We start from the raw sequence: 9,993 nt of genomic DNA, 5'->3' as shown, positions 1-9,993 counted from the left end.
GACGTTTTTCTGCTCCCTGATATTGCAGATCGGGCACGGAATGTCGATGGCTGTCACGTTTGGGATATAGCTTAGTGGGAGGATTTCTCACCTGGGCATGAAAATGGTACGGATCTTCTCAACGGTGAAAGCGTCAGTAAAATAGTTATCAAGTCCCAGACCATATTTAAGGGACCTACGAGTCATCCATATGTACTAGAATACTTTTCGCCCATTGTGACCTTGCTATACTTGTAAGATTGAAAATGTTGTCTACTGTCAAATATCCTTTTCTAAAACCGGCTTAGAATTCAGTAAGAATATTGTAGTTTTTTAGAGAGAAAAGAGATTCCTCTGTAGTTAGATGTCGGGTCGCCTTTCTAAAAGATGGGAAAAATTATAGCTTTTTGAAAGCTCTTTGGGACTGTTTCCGATCCCAAGAACTTGTTGAAAGGTTTAAATTGAGGAGTAGCGTACTTTATGAATTCCGATGGTATCCTGTCAGACCCGGGTGCTTTTCTTTCTTTTAACATTGAAAGTACATTTTCCACTTCTAGTCCTGTCACACATCCATCTAAAGAATGATTATTTACCCACGGCATTGCAAAGTGCAGCGATAGCGTCCAGTCTGGAGGCGCTAGAAGATCGCGGAAGTGTTTTCCTAGAACATCTGTATTAACGTCCATTGATTTTACAAATGAGTTTCCATTGAGTTTCCTAATAGTACTCCAATATGCCCTGCTATTTGTTATGAAATCCAATGATCTCGCTAGGTTAATGTAAAATTGCGTCCGAGCGTTTTGACAAGTTAACTTGTATGCGGCGTTTGCTTCATGATACATTACATTGAAAGAAAGTATTCGAGCTACCTCACACTGCTCCGTGTACCACTCTTGCTTAAAGTCTCTGGGCTTTCTTCGTCCTCGATTATTAAAGCTTTGGTAATGCACTCTGTAAGAAATCCTTCAATTTCGTCAGGGGTTATCAAATCTGCCACACAATTTGTTGCCAAGATTCGGTCCAACTTTGTCCTATAGTTCTCACTCTCTCGATTTCGCCAAATCAAACTTGGTAGAAGTCCAAGCGGCGCTGTGCTTGCGTCCGATGTAGCTTCCAACGGGAGATGGTCAGAGAATATTTGACTGCTCACTTGGAAGTCCTTGATAGTTTCTATCCATGTACCGCGTGCCATACATAGGTCGATGGTGGACCAAGCTTCACCTCTCATAAAAGTGTAATCGCCCAAAGGATCGCTTGCCGACTTTCCATTGACCACCGTGAAGCCAAACAGCTCGACCAAGTCCATTAGGTGCCGGCCATTGGCGTCTGTTACTTTGTCTTTGGCATTACGGCCTTCATTGAGGGAGCTTGTGACTAACTGTTGGTCGAATCCATGAAGTTGAGCTTCACCCAGCCTTGCGTTACAAGCTCCTATGATCAGTGCACTTTCATTTAGTCGAGCTTGGTCAAGAACCTCATATAACTTCGCATAATTTCTTTCCCAATGATTGCAGTTAATATACACTGATTATATTCCACCACTTGCTCGTAATCTTGCGCTAGTTCGGATGGCGGCCACCCATCTAAGCACAAAATCTTTAAATTTGACTTCGACAGCATCCAATTTGGCTTCAAGGAATGTTTCAGACTGAAAGAAATCATTACGCCTTTTTTTCATTCCTGCCACGTTATAGGACAATATTCTGATCTCCAGTCTCTTTATGGTATCGGCCTCTTCATTCGCATATGCACCTGCAACATTACTACATTCTAACAAAGGACTACATCTACTACATTTATTCATGATTCTTTTTAGTTTTTTGACTTAGGGACGCATAAATAATGTGAGACATTTCCAAACTGTTTCCGTATATTTCCTTTAATTTTGTTTCAGCTGGTTTTCCTTGCCACATGAGCACCTTATTATTATTAAAGGACATCCAATTTCCCTCTACGTTAATACTGTCGTTTTGGACTTTTACTTTTCTTTCCCTGCGAATGGCCAGAAGAAACTTTTTTAGCTCTAGAAGAGCCATTTTATTCGCCTGTTTTTCCACTGTCAAATCCTTGTCAAGGAACACCTAACTTCCACGCAATTTATGACCATTCTTCAAAATATTCTCCTCTTCTCCTTGGGATTCACATTCCACTAGAACCATCATTTTGCCATCCCGCTCATTAAGCTTTGGCACATCGGAAACCCTTGAACCTTTTAATTGTAGTTGCTCTTCAATCAGAGTTTTGACAGCCAATTTGCAGTTTTTATCCACCTTCAGACCTTTTAGAACTACATTTTTTTTTTCTTTTTTGTTCCAGCAACATATTTATGGTTCGCTTATCAGCTTCTCTATCTGAGGGAAGGCTTATAACCTCTTCTTTGAGCCGCACATTGTCGCCGGTAAGCTGTTTGACATGCAGAGAAATAGCCCCAACCAATATCGCTTTTCAGCTCTTGTTTAAGGCCTTCGACGTCCGATTTAGTTGGCAGATTTTTTAACTTTATGTCAAACAGTTTCGACATAGCTGATGTCAGATCCTTCAAGGATGTTCCACCTGCAATGTTTTGGGACATATTCTCCAGCTTCCGCTTTTGTGATGCCTGCACCGGTGATAAGTAGTTACCTTTTTCATCCGAACTCGGCATGACTAATAACACCTTTTATTTACCCGCATAACAGTATGCTCTATTTTAATAAAAAGGTACCTAGCGCCCTTCCGTGGTGGCCGCTACCCGATATGTTCAACGTTCTCGTTGACTGTTAGGCAACTCACTGCGGCCACGACCAGCTGATGGTTACCACCTCTAGTATTGGTTACTTCTTCCCACGCCGGTTCAACTCATCCGCGCTTTCCTACCTTTTCCCGGTTTTTCACAACTTTCGCCGAAAAAATGAGTGAAAACCAAGTTCAGCTTTCTGCAAAACTAAATGCTGATTCTCGTGAGGTACGCTGGTCCACTGCGGATCCTCCGTGTTTTCTGCGGTCAGTGAGCACAGCGTCGACGTGTGGCCGAAAGTTTGTGTTTTTTATGGTGCGGGTGTCTTAAGAAGCGAAACTTTTCTCGGAGCCTGGTAAAAAACTCGACTACACACTTCACTTTCTTCTCTTCCTTTAAGTAAGTATACATATACTTGATTGGGCCGAAAACACTATCTTTAACCAGTGACTTTTTGTCGAGAACAGTATTCCCTTTTGTTCTACGACTTATGGGTATAAAAGTGGAATTATACCACGAATGAACAATATATTTCTTGATTACTCTACAGTGCACAATGGGCGATTTGTCGATTTTGGCGGCATAAAGTCTAAAAATAAAGCTAGGGACATATTTTTTTTTTTAAATGTTCGTTATATTTAACTGTAATTTCTGATTTTTTTTTTCGACAATTGGGTCACTCCTTTTTTTCCGCCAATAATAAGTGCATTTATTTAAGAAAAAATTAAAAATGTTCAACTAAAATTGAAAGAAAATAAAAAGCTTTATTTTATTATACTTAGACATAATATTAAATAAAAAAGATTACAAATTTTTATTCATATATGTAGTTATATTATTAAAATCTTTACAAATAAGCAGTTAAAAATCTTCCTCATCTAAAACGAACGAATATTCATTGATGTTATCATAATCTTCTTCGTCATCTGTTTCACTATCCATGTTATTATTATTATTAAAATTAAAATTTTCATTATTATTTTCTTCAGATATATAGCATGAACTTATATTTAAGGTTGGAGTTTCCAAAAACGCAATAACTTCTGCAGGAAGTGATTTTTTTTTAAGCAGTTTTGGAGTATTATGTATATTCAAGCTTGAAATTAGAGGGTCGGATGAGTCAATAGATCTATAAAAAACGTCAGTTATATTATTTAGCCTGCAATTTTTTCTAGCATGGGAACGTCGGTCCATTTTATAGAGTTTGTTGCGTGCCTCTGATGCATTTTCGCCCAGGCACCCAACAGGAACTACAAACTGATCCATAATATCTGATCCGTGAACTATAATCTTGTGAACTGTTGGGGACATTGGGTACCATGGATACGCCTGCATATACAATAAAAATGTATCGTTGCAAAAACTTCGAAATTTGTCTGTGTTTATGGCAAATTCACACGAAATTGCTATTAATAAATGGTGGAATTTATTTAATAGGACCTCGTCAAACAATGTGATTTCTGCAAAAAGTTTGGTATTTGCAAAGATTCGCCTCGCCGTATTCCCATCGTTGCTGTTACCAGATCCATTCTGTTTTGGTATGCTAATATGTAATCCCATTTCCTTCCATATTCTTTGTTGGATTTCCTTCTTCCGCGATATCATTTTGTTTTTATTCTCTCCTTTTACGTGCCAAGTTTTAATATCGATTCGATATGATATGTTTAAAACGAATTCCATAAACCTGATCCAGGCGTGTAACGGACTAACGCCGTATTTCAAAGAGTCAGGTTTAGGTTTAAAAATTTTAGAACTGAAATCATTAATGTGCATAAGCGCTTTTGGATTTATAGCACATATAGGACAACATTGCGTAGATTTCGTATTTGTTAAAACATTAAGTACCTTGCCGTCAATCAATGTCATATATGTTTTAAAATTAACCGAAATGTTTGCGCTATGTGATTTAAAATTGTGCAAGTTTGCTACTTGCATATCTAAATTATGCTTTTCTTCTTGGATTTTTGCAATGCTTTCTTTAGCGTATTCAATTTTAATCGGCCTGCAGAAGCGTACAGACTGGGGGCTTTTGTTTACCCAAATTAAACGATTTAAAGAATCCACTAATCTTATTGGAATCATAGTTGCCACGAATAGAGAACTGTCGGAAGAATCGGGTTCATCAAAATCGAATTTCTGTTTATAGGAACTTTGACCGGTCGACCCATCAAATCCATAACATGCAATAAGTGTGCACTCTGTAACATTTTCCATTTGTTCCAAAACTTCCTTTTGTAAAACTAAAATTCGTTCAGCCGTATGGCTTAGCAAATCCTGCAAAGAAACCTTTGCAACAGATTCTGTAATTTGTACTCCTGTTGGTCTGCACTGCATCTTCGTTTGTTTTATTGCATCATAATCAGGATATATGACGTTCCCGTACGCCTCATTTAGTTTCTTAGTATTAATATATTGTTGTTTTGTTAGCCCATTTTCCAATATATAGGCTAAGGCTACATTATTTGACATTTTTAAAGGCTCTTTGTTTGACACATTCTTAATTTTTTTTTCTATATTGACTTCCTGCTGCACGCCGACTGCTTCATTATTTTTTCTTTTTCGCGCAGATGTTGAGGCTGCATGCAGAAGTAAAGGAGTTGACATGTCATTTTCTATGGCAACTTCTAGAGCCATTTTCCTTCTAAGCCTTGACCCGGCCTCTGTATACCCTAATTTTGGGCGTCCTATTTTGGAAGGTGATGAATTTTTGGTATCCTCCATATCGATTCGTATTTCAAAACTTTTTGAAAACCATTCTGAGTAAATCGACTTAATTTTATCCAGATCTGCGTGATGTTTGCGTAAATACCGTTTAATATGTTTTACAAAAATTGATACTTTGGCTTCTATTGCATTTATGTGCGATATGCTCAAATCATCTTTATTTATTTTTGTTAAAATAAACGACGTTACAGCGCTTGCGTTACGATTGTTGCCGTTCCAAATATCGGCAAGCTCGCTGTTGGTAATCGCAACAACAACTACAAGTGCATTTTTTGTATAAACGGGGGAAAACGGGGAAATGAGATTTTTACCAAATGAAAATAGACATTTAAGTTAGTAACTTGCCATTATTAGTTGCCTGCTCTGGCTTGCTCTTGATATAGAAATACTTCACGGAACACGATTACAATTGTTAAAATTTTAGTTCAAATACAACCAACAACAACACTGGACAAAAACAACAACACAAATATTTATGTACTTTTGCCATAACATACAGATTATATATACCTTGATCTTTGTTTTCCATACTAAATATATATATTAAACTGCATAAAAACATACGCACACTGATCAATTGCAGAAGTAAAATTTTCGCGGTAACTTTTACAATCGAAAGCTGCTTGCCATCAGCTGACTTTAAGAGGCTGCCACATAAAGAGAGTTGCCACCCAGCAAAAAACAAAAATTTTTTTAAGCTTCCTGAAGTGTTTACTATTAATAAATAACAAGGTTTTTTTAATATTCTATCATACATTTTTTGACTTTATGCCACTTTTTTGGGAAAATCGCCCAATGTGCAGTGTTCAGTTGTTGATCATCGGAGTGGTAAACAAAGGTGATTATTTTTGCAGAATTCAAGTTCTAACATTAATAAAACCAAATCAAACAGACTATAGCAATCTTGCTATAGTCGACGTCCTCGAAAATCAGATACCCGTTACTCAGCTAAGGGTAGTGCGACGATGAAGGAGATATGCAAGCAGCAAAGCGACTGTTTACAATATTGCACACCCAGCAACTGCGCCACCAAGCGGCGATTCCTTTATTTACCCACCAAATAAAAACAACTCTTAACGAGGTAAGGGGTCGTGACGATCGCACCTACAACTTACAAAAGTTCTTATATCAAATATTGTAACGAAATTTTTTTGTAAATTCGAATTAAAATATACACCTTTTAAAATGTTCTCATTAAAAAAGATATCGAATTACGCAATCGAGGTAGACAAAGATCGGAAAGTACATTCAAATCTTGATGGCACTGTTAAATCGATGTATGAGAGAAGTGATTGAGAGTCGACAAAAACAAACATTATGATATTGCAAATTCTGCGGTGTTGCAAAGAAGGCACGTCGATTTATTTAAGTCTGCATCGGTAAGGTGGCAAAACTCGACCCAGTCTAAATTACGCAGTGCAAGGATCAGAAATACAGACTCAATGAGAGCTTGTGAAAAATATTCCAGTATCGGATGTACCAAAGCTACATACAGTGTATTGGTAGGGTACGGGTCGCCAAATTGTTTTTACTATCGCTTTATAAAAGCTAAGACAACCTTGGCGGTATTTACCATTGCAGTAATGTGGGTATTGAAGCATAACTTGTGATCAAAAAGCACTCCGAGGTCAGTTGAAGTGGTAATGCGATCAAAAATGCGATTTCCGAAGCGGTAGGAGACAAAATGCGGAGAGGAACGATAAACAGTCATGAGTTTGTATTCTGCATGGTTGAGAAAAAAAAATGTTATTCAGGCACCACACGGTTGTCCGTCAAAAGTCATGTCATTGTTCTTGACCTACTACACTTCTCGCGTCGGCGAAAATTTATTGGATATATATATATAAATATACGTGCACCAAAAATACTGCTGTTCATAAGTATACCAATTCACTTAAACACAAAACATATGTATACAGTATACCAGAGCCATCCGACGTCCTTAACGGCTGGTGAAGAGACTCGTTTCTCTAGTTGTTCATCCGGACTCGGACTTTGGCTATCTATTCATTTTATTTAAATGTATTTTAAGGCATTTTTGATGTTTCCAATGTTTTGATTTTCACTTGTTCTCCAATTGTTTTGTATGGGGGCTATCGGCTTTTGGTTATGTACAAGGTCACTTTTGATTGGCTCGATTAGCACATTTCTTACAACTTAACAATTTTTGGGAGCATGGGGATCACGAGTATTGCGGCCACAAACATCAGAGTATGTCGTTCTTATGGTTGATCCGCTCCACGTTCTTTGATTACACTGTCAGCGGAGGTCCGACTCATAAGATTCTTTTAAAATGCTCTTCGGGTCCTTTTACAGGACAGTTGGATAGGGTAGCTGGTCCTGGTGGCGTAGACTTCGTGGGCGGATGCCCAAGCCCATGGGAAAATGGCCTTTCCTCGGAGCTGGCTTCCGTCAGCAAGGCACCAGAATGGGTTCTCCTCTCGTCTTTAATCGGCTAAGGTCTTTATATCATACTGGAGCTTTTACTTGGCTGCCGGCATGGATCGGATTAACTAGGTGTTCGCTATTTTGGAAGTAAAAGGCCTGTTGTTGCACTTTGCCAGCTGCCGGGGTATGATTACCAGTAGGTCGATCGTGGCCGTTGTTCTGTGCCGTGTTCCACACGATATCCGTGAAGTGCCGAATTGCATTTTCTTCTTCTACCAGTCAGATTCTGTTTAGTCAAATGCACCCCTTCCCTCGACTAAAGACTCGTCGTTGCATCTCTATGTGAATCCTTACATGGGGAGAGCATATGTAACAGGCTCGAAGTGATTGATGCGGATACGTATGGAATAACTTCGCAAAAGGAATCTGCGTACGACCATAGTTGTATGTTCCGTTGCTTTTATACCCGTTACTCGTAGAGTAAAAGGGTATACCAGATTCGTAGGAAAGTATGCAATAGGCAGAAGGAAGCGTTTCCGACCCCATAAAGTATATATGTTCTTGATCAGGATCACAGCCGAGTCGATCTAGCCATGTCCGTCTGTCCGTCCGTCCGGATGAACGCTGAGATCTCGGGAACTATAAGAGCTAGGCTATTGGGACTTGGCATGCAACTTCCTGAGCTTCTTACGCAGCGCACTCTCACGCCCACAAACCGACTAAAATTGTGGCCACTAGAATACAAATTTTAACTGAAAAGTATTGTTCTCATCAATATCTATCGACTGACCCAAAAAAAGTTTTCCACGCGCCCTTTAACGTCCACAATCCGTCAACAAACTTCAAAAAATCGCAAATATCGCAAACTATCAAAGATAGATTATTGGGATTTCAGAATAAGATTCCGTAACCTTGTACGCAGAGCAAGTTTGTTACCCGAAAATGCCACGCCCACAATGTTCATGCTAGATAAAAACAAGGAATAACGCTATAGTCGAGTACCCCGACTATCAGATACCCGTTACTCACCTAAAGGGAACAAAGGGAAATGGCGATATGCAAGCAGCAAAACGAGATTAAAATGCGCCACCTACCCGTGATCTCAATATATGGTTATGTGGGCGGTAAACAGATTTAGGCGATATGGGAGTTAGAGTGGGCGTGGCAAACTTTTTTTTGAATCAATCGATACACTCAGGGAAAAACACCGTGCTAAAAACAAGTACAAACAGCCTTGATTTAAGAAAAATGGCATGCTTAACATTTAAGAACGTTCGTGCTCAAAAAATTCTCATATTGAGCACTTTTTGGATTTTTAATGTCTGCCAACTCTAATAATTCCCAACTGTTTATTCTGAAAGTACTCGGTATATAAGGCGCATAAATTAGACAGTTTTAATGGCCGTGAACGGCAAGTCGTAAGTAAACTTAAAATATTATTATTATTTATATATATCCCGATTATTTCGTTTCAGTTTCCAATACATATTTCTCTTACTAGCATAAAATAAAAACTCATTTTAATTTCATAATATTTATATACTGATTTAAGAATTATTCGTCCTTAAATCATGCCTGCAACTTTTTACTTTATTATTAAATCGTTCTTGTTTTTAGTCCAAATATGGCTTGATTTAAGAATTATTCATACTAGATTCAAGACCGAAAGGTTCTTAAATCTAGAATTTTGGGTCTTGAAAATTCGTGCTCGAAAGTAGTATTTCGTTCTCGCATTCTGTATTTTCCATGCTTGGCGAAGTTTTGACACCGAAAATACTAGGTTCAAGCACGAAATACTTGATTTTTTTTCTGAGTGTAGGTACGAGTATTGACGAGACCAATACATTTCAGCTACAATTATTATTCTAGGATCAAAACTGAAGGAGCCACAGTTTTTGGGCGGGCAATCCCAATAGCCTAGTTCTTATAGTTTCCGAGATCTCAGCCTTCATCCGGACGGACAGACAGACGGACAGACGGACATGGCAAGATCGACTCGACTGTGATCCTGATCAAGAATATATATACTTTATGGGGTCGGAAACGCTTCCTTCTGCCTGTTACATACTTTCCGACGAATGTAGTATACCCTTTTAATCTACGAGTAAGGGGTATAACAATATAAATCAAAAACAGGGTGAAGGCCAATCCTTCGCCACTGAAAAGCACTTACAAAGAATAAAGAC

This window comes from Drosophila suzukii, chromosome X, assembly GCF_043229965.1.
Source record: "Drosophila suzukii chromosome X, CBGP_Dsuzu_IsoJpt1.0, whole genome shotgun sequence".
Lineage (NCBI taxonomy): Eukaryota > Metazoa > Arthropoda > Insecta > Diptera > Drosophilidae > Drosophila > Drosophila suzukii.
This window is presented reverse-complemented; position numbering follows the sequence as displayed.